General features: G+C 30.8%; 1 protein-coding gene across 1 annotated transcript in view; it reads left to right on the top strand.

Annotated features, from left to right (window-relative positions):
* Positions 1 to 13,090, top strand: part of LOC123296399 (ecdysone receptor) — a 213,806-nt gene that overhangs the window by 140,299 nt on the left and 60,417 nt on the right. The window lies entirely within an intron of this gene.

Genomic DNA, 13,090 nt, shown 5'->3' with positions numbered 1-13,090 from the left:
TGCTTCACGTGGATAACCTATAAATATACCTTTCGTTGATCTCGGAGCAAGCTTATCTTTAGTTGGAAGCTTGTCTAACACATATACCGGAGATCCAAAAATATGTAATTCAGATAAATCGGGTTTCCTTCCTTTCAACTTCTCATATGGAGACATTCCACCCAGAGCAGACGTTGGCGATCTGTTACGTATATAACAAGCTGTGGCTACAGCATCAGCCCAAAATGTCTGGGGAAGTTTTGATTGCAGTAACAGACATCTCGCCATCTCAACAATAGTACGGTTAAATCTCTCTGCGACTCCATTTTGTTGAGGCGTATGTGGAATCGTAAGCCGACGTTGAATACCATATCTCTTAAGTAGACCATCAAATTCATTACTCAGGTACTCTTTACCGTTGTCTGATTGGAGATATTTAATTCTTTTCCCAATCTGGTTCTCCATATGGCTCTTATATTGGTCAAACGCCGAAATTACTCCACTCTTTCGTCCTAGAAGGTATACTTCCGACCATCTAGAGGCATCATCTATAAATGAAACAAAATATTGAGCCCCATTTAGCGATTGCACTCGCATTTTACCAACAACATCTGAGTGTACGATTTTTAACAGCTCACTGCATGGTGATTTACTCTTCGTGTATGGTAGACTGGTCATTTTTCCTTTTCTAATACAAATGTCACACTCAGGAATCTCAATCTTTCCAGCATCTAGACCTATGGTATCTTTGAGTATTTTTGTCACATCTCTGTAGTTTAAGTGACCCAATTTCTCATGCCATGATCGTAGATCATCTTGACTAACATGAGCAGATACCTTAGCAAACTGGGAACTCTGTGAAAGAAAATATAAATTATTCTTTCTAATTGCACTGAGTCTTACCCTACCTTCTTGATCCATAATTACAGCAGAATCTTTGGTAAAAGTGACACTATGACCACTATCAGTAATTTTTGCAACTGATACCAAATTAGATCTAAAATCAGGAACAAATAAGGTATGTTTTAATTCTACCACCTTTGGATATCCATTATTATGCAAAGGTATCACAACCTTTCCTGACCCTTGTACATCTGTTGACGAATTACTGGCTAAATGTAGTTGTCCACCGACTGATTCTTTCCAATCTTCGAACTTGGTTCGGTCATTACACAAATGACTAGTACACCCACTATCTAAAATCCATGGTTCATCTGATATTAACTTGCATTGATTGTTAACTCGAGAAACAGCTCCAAAGCACACAGCGTATGACTCATCTGCTGTATTTGCTGCCTGACTTCTCTGACCACGTCTATTGGAATTATTATTTCTCCTTGGTTCCTTACAATCTGGTGATTTGTGACCAGGAGCTCCACAATTATAACACTTTATATCACGATTTTTATTTGGTTTACTATTGCTCTTATTAAACTTTTTGAACCTAGTTGCCTTATTATTATTTCTGCTAGCCATAGCACCTGCTGCTTGTACCACTTCATCACTATTTTGTGTGTCAGCATGTTCTAAGATTTTTGTTTTTAGAATATCAGCTGATGGCAATTCATCACGAGCTTCTATTGCCAATCTAAACTGCTCAAAACTAGCAGGCAAGCTGTAAAGCAATGCAATGGACACAACATCTGGATGAAAATTAATTTTCATAGCAGCCAACTTATCTAAGGCACCGAAAAATCGTCGAATGTGTTCTCTCACATCACCTCCTTCTTGAAGTTTAGTGAATAACAAAGTCTTCAATAACTGTACCTTCTTCAAAGGACCTTGAGGTGCAAAAACACTAGCTAATTTAAGCCAAACCTCTCTGGAAGTCTCACAATCTCCAACATGATGCAATTCATCTGCTCCAATAGACAAAATTAGATCTGCTTTTGCTAGTTGGTCTTTTTCAATCCACTGATCACGTTCAATTTGCCTCGTGGCGGCATCAGCTCCAGTTGAGCATGATGGAATAACTTTTGTACCATCAACATAGCCCCAAACACCATTCTTCACTAGCAAAGCTTGAGCATGAATTTTCCAGGAATCATAATTGTCCTTTTTCAGCTCACAGATCTTAATTATACTCATAATTAATTTCTTATAAATTGACGGCACGTGTTAGTGTAACCTTAATTTTCTCACTTCAATTTTGCACATAATTAACTGACCACTGGGCCCATAACCTATTAAGGTTTATGCGTTAGTGGAAGGAGTTATTATTTATAAGAAATAATTAATGATAAACACAATTTTATTTGATACGATTAATTTAATAAAACAGATTAGAAATTACATAAATTGAACACATGTCAATACTGTATCATATAAACACACTTGGTTGCTATGAAATAATATTATCTTTTAAAATTTATTAGAAAGATATCTATTAGAAAGAGTAAGGAAAACTAATACTCTAATCACTAGATCAATCAATATATGACGGACGAGTTTGGCGGAAAGATTTGAACTCTAACATTATCGATTGTTTATTTTGGTGTTTCGGAACTATAGACTTCAATTTAAGATCAGGCTCGTTGAGAACACATTGACGTAGAATTTTGATTTCTCTGAACTGAACGATGTGACTGTGGTCTTAGTAAACAACAGTTCATAATAATTGATACAATAAAACATAATAATATCTACCATATTTAGTGTGGCATTTTTACAAACATCAGCATATTTTTTTAAATAGAATTTAGGTATAGCAAACGAGTTTTAAATAAAGTTACATACTTTTTAACATTAATAGATATTTAGTTGGTTACCATTTTATTATTTATTTATGGTTTATTAGCAAATTACCAAAAGAAAATGGAGCTATTGCTTTTGTACTGAAGGTAGAATTTTGAAAAAAATTCTTCAAATGTTCATCGATACTAAAATAGATGTCAAAAATTAATCGGTGATTGTGCTTAAAAAAAGTTTTTTTTATCAAGAAGAAAATTTATCACAAATTCTGTTTATGCAAAAAAAAACTTTGGTTTTTGACACTTTTTCGATATTTTTAGAGCATTTTTTACATTAACGTCTTACAAATTCCATAGTTTACGCTTTTTTAGAGCATTTTGTTACATTTACGTTATACAAATTGTCTAGTTAACTAGTCACGTGACAGCCGATACACTTTAAGCAAAAAAAGTACTCTTGCGATTTTTTCTCTAGGTGCTTAGTTTTCTTGAAAAATTAAAATTTTTTTCAATCTCTGAGGGAATTCGCTTAGTTAACGCAGCTTTTGCACTACGAGTTTATTTGTATCTATCATATTGTATCTAATTTAAATATATGTTGTACAGAATAGGTACTCAGTACAGTATAGCTGAGTAGTGAAGGTCATCGTGATTAGATTCAATTATATCACTAACACTTATTATGTATTAAACATGTATAGATGTAACACATTATTATTAACATTAACATTAACATTTATATTATTAACATGTAAACTATTCAACCAGATAATTGTTATTGGAGGTAACAAACAAAACAGCAGCGTACAAAAACAATATATTACAATCAAATGTAACATTGGAGTCAAGGACTTCAATTACGTTGGCGTATAGTTATTAGTTATAGTATTCGTTTAGTGAGCCTCCTCAATTGTTATACCATGTATTGTATATATCAAGTACTAGCTGCGGTGGTACTCACGATTAAAAGAGATTTTGAGAGTTTTTATCATTACTGTGTAAATTAATCAAGCCCTCTTGCGAAAAATACGCTAAAAATCTATTTCACGAACTTTTACAAACTGCCACTACCTTTGCAAAAAGTCATGTCGATTCTTTGCTCTATGAAAAACTAAAACAAATCTATCCCACGGGAACCATACATATTACTGGAATAAAAAGTAGCCTAAGTGCTATTTCAGACATTAATTTCATCCAACCGTTCTGAGTAACAAACATCCATCCATCCAAACTTTCACAATTACAATATATATAGATGTCAATGTATACTAACTTTAATTCCAAGCTTGTAATGCTTAAAAATATTGGTACTACGAACAAAATTTTGGTATAGGTGCTCGTAAAATCACCTTATTAGTCCATTTCCACTGGTACGTCTGTCTTTCTCTGAACACGATAACATAAGAATAGAAATGAGAAGCTGAAATTGTTATAACGTCATAAGAGCGTAAAAAGTGAAGTTAAGCTCGTAAATGAGACACATAGCCCAAGGTCTTTAGTTCGTTGGACTCATATTGTAAACCGTTAGAGATAGAACAAAAGTTTAAGAGTAAAATATTTTTTCATAAAGTTCACTGTTTATCCGTGAGGACGCAAATTAGGTTATAACATTGTATGGGATATCAGTTATGTGTATGTGACATCATAGTCGTGTTATTTAATCACGACTGTGGTTATCTATAGTAACTATCTTTCTTTACTTTTATAATGTAAGAAAACGAATGTTTGCCTAATTTTCACTGTCTATACATGGTATTTTAACAAATAACTCAGTCCATTGTTTATTTACACTTGTTTTATATAAATTTTGAAAAAAATCTTTTCAAGTTTGGGCCAGAATCGCACATGTTGAATTTCGTATCGTCGTACAAGGCATAACACCATGTACTTTTTCTTAAGTATTTCTGTAAGAGAAAAAGAAAAGTATGGAACCCTTTATATTTGTTGTTATCGCGACAATAGTAATACATTTGTCAAAATTTTAGCTACCTAACAGACAGATGAACGGATTTTCGGGTACGGAACTAGTTTGATTAACGATATAGTGAGAAAAATTTGTTGACAAGGTTTTTGCAAAATCGTTTTATAGATGTTGATATCAAAAGAAAATTGAACCAATATTCTCTTTTCATTCCTCATCTGATCTGTGGCATCTACTCTATAAAATGTGCAAAAAATTGTTAAAATCATCTGTTCTAACAAGATCTTTTTATAAAATTATTTTAATGCGTTCAATATTTGAAAACAAAACTTCCCTGGTTTTTTTAAAATCTGGATTTATATTTTTAAAATTTACCGCAGTGTAAACATTTCTATTGTCATGACCCGCTAATTTTTGCTTATTGAAAATACAGAAATTATAGATTAATGTGTTTGCCTTCTGAATTTCTTTTAAGAAACTTAAAAATAATTTACCGTTCTTAGAAATGTTTTTTTTTATACTCAAACTTTTAATGCGGCCTACATTTTATGTTCTACAAATTAAAAGTAACATTTCCTTGATTTCCTTTTCTACAAGAATAATAAACATAAAATAAATTGATTTTTAGCTGCCGCCGCCATATGTCCTTTTTTATTAAAAAACATTATTTCTTTAAATAAATAAAGTATTTTTTTACTCCCTTGTTCACAGTTATGGAGGTAATAAAACATCAAAATACACCTTTAGTTGAGCACCTCTTGGTGACAGTTTTTAAGCCATCATTTGTCCGAACGGTCCGAACATAGGGTCCAAAACGTCGCAAAAATAATTCATAAGTCAAAGAAATGAGAAAATGTAGGTCTTTGATTCGCAAAATGATGACTAGTTTAACGGTTTACAAGGAAGTTAATATGGTGTCCATTCATATTTTTTTTGTGTTTGAAAAATTGAAATGTTTTTAGTATAAAACAGTGTTCGATCGTTTGCCTCGTTCACAACTCATTTCCTGTACATGAAAATATTTATTTCTCTTGTTTGTTTTAATATGCCTATCTATGTGTCTGTAGGTCTGTTTCGCTGTTTGTTGAGTTGGTTTGCGAAGTTAGTCAGTCTATAAATCGATCGCAAGTCAATTTTACAATTTATTGTTTATTATTCATTTTAATAAAGTTTTTTCATTTATTTATTAATTGGAAATCTGACGAATTATTTTTAAAAAGTTCATTAAAAAAATTTGTGATTTTTCTTTACTAACCAGGACACGCAAATGCTATGCACTTAAACAAAAGATTAATAGTTAATAGACTCTTAAGATATCGTGCCTAATGTCGATCTTCACATGCGATTCTGAACGATGTCTCAATTCATACTTTCTCATCTTATGCTCAGTCTGTCTTAAGAACCAATCGATCGATTTCATTTCTTAACATGGTTGAAAAGAGAATTTTATGCCGTTTCAAACGATGGATAACAAGGTAGGACCATTTGAAATTTGAAAGTTGGGGAGGCTAGGTGTGATGGGATGAAACCTAAAATTCTCTAGATACCATTTTTAAACTTCCTCCTTGACATTTAAATCGAAGTGTTTATCACTCAAAACAATAATCACATCAGGTCAAGAGTTATTAAGGGTGCATACTTTTGAAATGAACACACTGTATATTTAGTATCAAATACTTTTTCATGTTAAAACTTATTCTAGAACGCTATTTTCCGGATAACAATATATGTGTTTTTCTCATTTTTAAAATAATCATTTATTTTTTATGAAAACAACATTGAACAAACTTGAAATTGAAATTAAAATTGATTAAAAAACGAAGAAGTTATAAGCATTCAAAGATTGTTGCCCATCTCCTTTTAGCAAAACAAAGTTTTATATGAACTTTATATGTATCTCTATAGTGATATTGGACAATGACGTCACTAACATATATCTTCCTCTTTGTTTAATTAGGATTTATAAACGTTTATATTTTGCGTAATTTTAAAGATTTTCAAAAACCAACTTCACTTTTCGATTCGTGCAGTTAGAATTTTGTTATTCAACATGTCTATTGACTTATATTTTAGGTATCCATAAAAACATAGGTTAGGTTAGGTTTTATTGGCTGTTCACGAAGGACAGACTTGGGCTATAGAGCCCATTGTGATACCATGTGTTTTACCATCTTTCTGCTGATAATTTCATTTATTAGCTCCTCAATTTCAGAGGCTGAGTGCACCTCCTTAATCGTTATACCATACATTACACCAGCCCTTCAGAACTATTAATTTAATTTATTTTGTTGCGACGTCGTGAATCGAACCCGCTATAACACACGGTATAATTAATTTTATACAATTATTACATACTTTTTTTTAAATAAATAATTATTAATAATTTTTTTTATAAGCAATAAAGTAATTCAATGCCATCTATTTAGTTGATAATGTAATGTATGTAATTCAAGTAATACAATGTAAGTAATAATATAGTTGATAGATCCACCTATAGAGGAGGTACTTACCTACTATATCTACTATAGTTAGTTATTATTGTTATTAATATTATCTATTTTATTTATTTATTTTAATTATTATTAAGTAAATAAAAGCATGTGTTGTTTGGATTCACCTGTTATTACATGATTCAATTTATTTATTGTATATTATATGAATAATATATTTATTTATTTATTTATAAATAAAAGGGATGGAATATTTATTAAAAGTTTCCAATTAAGATTGTCAACAAAATATTTTTAAAATTTATCATGAATAAAATTAAAATAATTGGAATAGATGATTCTTTTAAAAGTTATTAAATACCGTGTTCAATAAGTTCTTTATTAAGCCTTAAAACCGGTTGTTTTCTCTATGTCCAAGATGTTTTTTTGATAGCAATGTTTGCAATTTTTATTGTGTTTAAGGTGATTATAAAACTACAGTATTGTAAAAAAGTTTTGGTACACAAATAAATGCTTTGTAGTGATGTAATGAGTTATTTTTGGTTTTATAATACCACGCAACTACAAAAAAAAAAAACATAAAATATTCTGTGCAAGTGATGCTTATAAATTTGATAATATAGATATCGCTCTCCACTCATCAGTACTCTAACTATAGTCGTCTCTGTTCATCAAATGATAGATTTTCGATGAACTCATAATTAAATTAAAATTTTGTTTTTATATCATCGGCAATCTTATATTTTTATGGTATTAGTATAAACTACATGATTGAATATTTTAGATAGTTTTTATCACACTCTCTAGATTTCTTGATATAGAAATATCCAATTGAAAAGGATAACCCATATGATTTTCATCATTTTTTCAGGCAACTTTGAACGATAAAATAATAATAAAAAGCCCGGTGACCTAAGAATTTTTTGTGATTTTTGGAAACTTTGTTAAACAAAAAATTATCCAATCCTTGCATATCTCCTTATGAATTTTGTTTACTTTAAGATTATATTTTTTAATAGCCCATGAAGGAAGAAGTATCATTCATATTCTAGATTTTTTCAATCAGTAGAAATATTATGGTGGAAGAGCAAATAACTACAATATATTAAGATATATAACACGTAATTAGTTTTTCCTTGCACCTCCACCATATTTTATCAACAAAATAAATAAAAAAATAAATTGAATTATTAAATTTATTTTGTAATATATCTATACACTTTCTTTTGAGTGAAATTTAATGGAAGTGCATGGAAATACTAACTATATATAAATATATTTTACTATACCATCGCATCGTTATTTGCCGTTCCACCATAATATATTTACTGATTGAAAAAATCTAGAATTTGCATGATATGAATTCAATTTGTGCATTATAATTTAAGATTGATTTAATAAAGGTAATATGAAAGCTAGTTACTATTGTCCTTAATGTACTGAATTACAGTAAATACACAAAATCCTTACAAAAATAGAGGGTGGAAGTGTCTCCATTTTAAAAAAAACCGTTTTGATCTCCGTAACCGTGAACTTTTGACCAAAAATTGGAAAAACCTTTATTGGAGATTATTAAGTTTCCTATTTTTTTTTTTTTTTTTTTTTTTGTATCTCTACCCGTTTATGACTTATTCAACTATGACGATTTACTTATTGACTATTTGACCGATATCTCTTCTAATATTTGTTTAAGCAATAAAATACTAATAACCTAACTTTTAAATCTACAAATTCCCTTAAACTTTTACTTTGAACTTTTTTTTTTAAATTAATGTTTATGAAGTTATAACGTGTTCACTGTTCAGTGTTGCAACCACCGGATGCAAGGTTAATAAAACTGAGGTATACATAGTGCAATGATAAAAATTCAAAAAATGTATAAAAATACTAATGATAGTGAAATTATTAGCAATAAATAATAAGCTTTCTTATCTTCAACAGTAGCGTTGAAAAATTGTTTTAACCATTTTTGTACATTTGCATTCAGTACGTGATACTGAACCTTTTTTTAAAGAAAAATAACTCCTGCAATTTAATACAAGAAAAAATTATTTAAATAAATCGATCAAAAGTAGGGACATTTAACATTGGTCTTACGGGAAAATGATAGATGAATGATATGTTTTCGTAGATTTCTCCAAAAGTAGTCAGTGGAAATTAAAAAAAAATATATATATATTCATATTAAAGTTAAGACCTTAATAAATTACTGAAAACAAAAAAAAATCCGTTATGCCCGACTAATTAAGGATGTATGCGCATGGTAGTGGAGACTTTTCAATTTTGATGGTGAATTAAGTTATAACTTGGCAATATAGGACGAAAAGTAAGAGTAAAATTTTTCAATATCTGGAGTAATTTTCAAAATATGGAAAATTTTGTTTAATTATTTAGCTTTCAATATTTCGAAAACCAAGGCAGATGTCGCAAAATTTTATTCTCATTTACAAATAATTTCAACCAAAAGTTTAAACTTACCTTGTTGCTCGTAATACTTTAATTATTTATTTGTGAATTAACCATTGTATTTAGAAATACAAATCGATCATGATCAGCACAATGTTTTATCTACATAGAACCACATAGAATTACATACATATAGAATGTAGTCAGTAGATATCTAAATACATTTGTAAATAAACACATCTAGAATTCAATAATATATTTATTATAAATAAATAGTGAATTGATCTCATTTCATAATATTAAACGTATGGTGACCTGATTCAGAAACAGAAGCCTGTGTATACACACATACATGTACATATAACATAATAATATAACACTCTAGGCCGGTATGTCCATGACCCAGATTATCGTCAACAGAGCAAGCACTAGCATTCACTGCTGAGCGTAGCGTAAGTATACAGAGAGAGGTAGTGCTTCTACCTACCAGATATACGTGTATGTATGGTATGTATGTGTATGTGTTTGAACGGGTTACCTACAGGGTTAACACGGCGACAAAGCGTCTTGTATCACTATCAACTAGATATTTATGTCTTCAAAAATACCTTCATAGTTTTTTTTCTTCACTATTAATATTGGGGAAAAAAATAATACAGCGGGAGGCGAATTTGTTGTATATTTTGTAATGATAAGTCCTTTCGCGGGATAAGGGTTTCGTACGAAATAAAACCGAGATAAGTATACGTAGCATTTTCCAAAGGTTCTTACAAATATGTGCGTAGATTTTACGTAACGTGCAAACAGAAGTTATTAACAATTTAATTGTTTAAATCGTTGTGACTCAGAAATTACTAATTTTAGCGAGGCCATACTTGAGTTCTTGAGGAGCGTCGCATGGCAATTTGAATTGCTTTTGGCTGGGAATGCTTTTTTGCAAATTGATGAAAATGAAAAAAAGAAAAGAAATTTTAAAGTTGCATAAATTTTGTTAACAATTTTTGACGCTACAATCGATAGTTTCCGAGTTACAACAGTTTAAACATTTAAATTGTTAATAACTTTTGTTCGCATCACTTTAGTTTTTACCACTTTCAGAAGGCACTTCAACTTGTCACGCGACGCTCCTATGATGGCCTCGCTATAATTACCGGTAATTATCTCCATAATTATTATCAATAGAGCAAAACTTTATGAGACATTTTTTAAGGAAGCATGGTGTGATTTTAAGAACGCCAATCGAAACATGGTATGATTTAAAGGACGCCAATCGACATGGTATGATTTCTTAATTTTTTTTAAAGAGATTTTTTGCATAAAAATCTTCATTTGTGTATCATTAGCAAACAAGTCACGTTCAATCGAAATCCTTCTTCCACGATTGGTGTGTCACGAAATTTCGTCCAGAAAATATTAGTTGTTGTATCTCTTCATAGTTTTGGCATTAATTTTCAATAATTAATTAGGATTTCCTGCCAAGTAGGATTTCATGATTTATATATTTTTTTATAGAAATCTTTGCATAAATATCACCAGTTGTTTGTCATTAGCGAAACATTCAGGTTAAACCCACTACAACTTTTCTTATAAAGGCATGGTGTTTGCTCTGACACCTAAATGACTTTGGACCAATTTGCGTCAAAGGTAAGCAAAAATATAAAAATCTCTGTTCAGCCATCAATACATTTAATTCAAGGATTGTATCTTTGCAGTCGTCATTTCGAATGCATATTCAACTACAAGCAAATCTGCATAGTCTACACATATTCAACTACAAGCAAATCTGCAAAAATTCACTCATTGATTGTGCATGCAATCAAAGCGTTAATCATCTGCAGTTGACCATGTCAACATATAATCTATTGACCATGATCATGTAAATAACATGCATGTTGATGTAATCATTTACATGTAGTTGGATGCAGTTCTATAGATTCGATATTCCACAATTGACCATGTCAATATGTAATCTGCTGACCGTGATCAAGTCAGTAGTAATTATGAATGTTGAGGTAGTCATCTACATGCAGCCGGATGCAGCTCTACCGATTAAAATCACGATTCAACTTATGCAGTTCGTTTGGTAGAAACTTTATGTTTTGATGTTTGATGTTGAGCACTTAGAAAGTCAACAAAAAGAAACCAGTAGGCTAATAAGGCGATTTTCTGGTATTCTTCATAAGATGTTTATTGACATTTCTAGTATACAAAAAAATTGAAAAAAATATCGTCGAATTACAGGTCGGTGCACTCCAGTTGGCATAATTCCAGCCCTTGCAGTAAAGATTTGAAACAGAAAAATGATAAAAATTCTTAATCAGTAAAGATATCGCTATTGGCTTGACAAAATGACGTCGACATGAAAAAAAATTAAAAAGTACTCAAAATTGAAATTTGTTAAAATCCAACACAGAGTCGATAAAGTGATTTATAAAGAATTTTCTCACCGAAATTCAGTCGGGAAGAACTTGAGATATTATGATAACCATCTAAAAGAGTAGTTTCGACCAATATTCGTTTCGTTTGACAATTTCGGTATAGTAACTCAGATAATAATTTAATACTCACTTGAATTATTAGGCGTACCCAGATCTTTAAATTTGGCCTTCTTCTACTTCATATGCAATGTCTTGCGAAATTATTTCTGCTAACCGAGCTGTTTTGCCAGCAACATCCAGCGGCTTTGATGCCGCGTCACAAAATCCACGGTATCTCCGAAAATAATTAGAATTATGAAAAATCTCCTTAAGGGCATATTCTTAAGGGTCTAACCCTTAAAATATGCACACACAAGAAATTGATTTTAGCAAGTTCGTAGACTAGAATACTGCCTAAGATTTATTTCCTTACATTTTCTACTAAAGCTCTTTTTTAGCGTGAGCTGTAACCGATTGAAAAAATCAATCAAACTATCACAAAAATTTTGAAAAATTGAGCAATTTACATAAGAAATTAAAAAGCAAAGGCGAAATAGAGATAGGTAAAATTCCAATTTTCGCAGATGTAGCAAATTTTTGGATAATGTTGAAATTGCGTCTTTCAAAATATAACACGTCGAGCAATGTATAACGTTAACTACAATGCTGGTATAATATAGAAGCAGATACTCACTACAATATCTATGTTAACATAAGTAATATAACATTATTGAATAGGGCTATCCGCCAGAAGTATTGTAGCTATCACCAACCAGTATCGGCCTGACGCCCATACTATATTAACTCGCCCGCCATAACTATTGCCTCAATGGTAAAATCCGTATAGTGTTCACACCGGTACTGGCATAGATGATATCCTCAAAAATTTCTTACCTTGTAGTTTGAAAGGTTTTAGTGTATTAAGGCTAATCGAAATATTTTCTAAATTATTTGATCCTGAAAATCGTCATGTCAGACTAAAAAAATTCAGTAAAATATCGAAAAATTTGCCTGTCCCAAAAAAATTTATTTCATTAGAGTCAATTTTATTAGCAAGTTTATGCCTCTAGACCAGGGCTTCTTAAACTATGGGTCGCGACCCCATTTGGGGTCGCGTAGCAAAATTCTGGGGTCGCGAGAGGTAAAAATACAATTTAACAGAAAATGTTTTTTAACTTGTAAAATTATTGTTATAAAGATAAAATAACAATTATCGTAGATAAATAT

The sequence above is a fragment of the Chrysoperla carnea genome, chromosome 3 (assembly GCF_905475395.1).
Source record: "Chrysoperla carnea chromosome 3, inChrCarn1.1, whole genome shotgun sequence".
NCBI classification, from domain to species: domain Eukaryota; kingdom Metazoa; phylum Arthropoda; class Insecta; order Neuroptera; family Chrysopidae; genus Chrysoperla; species Chrysoperla carnea.
The sequence above is the reverse complement of the archived record's forward strand: the minus strand, read 5'-3'. Positions and strand labels throughout refer to the sequence as shown.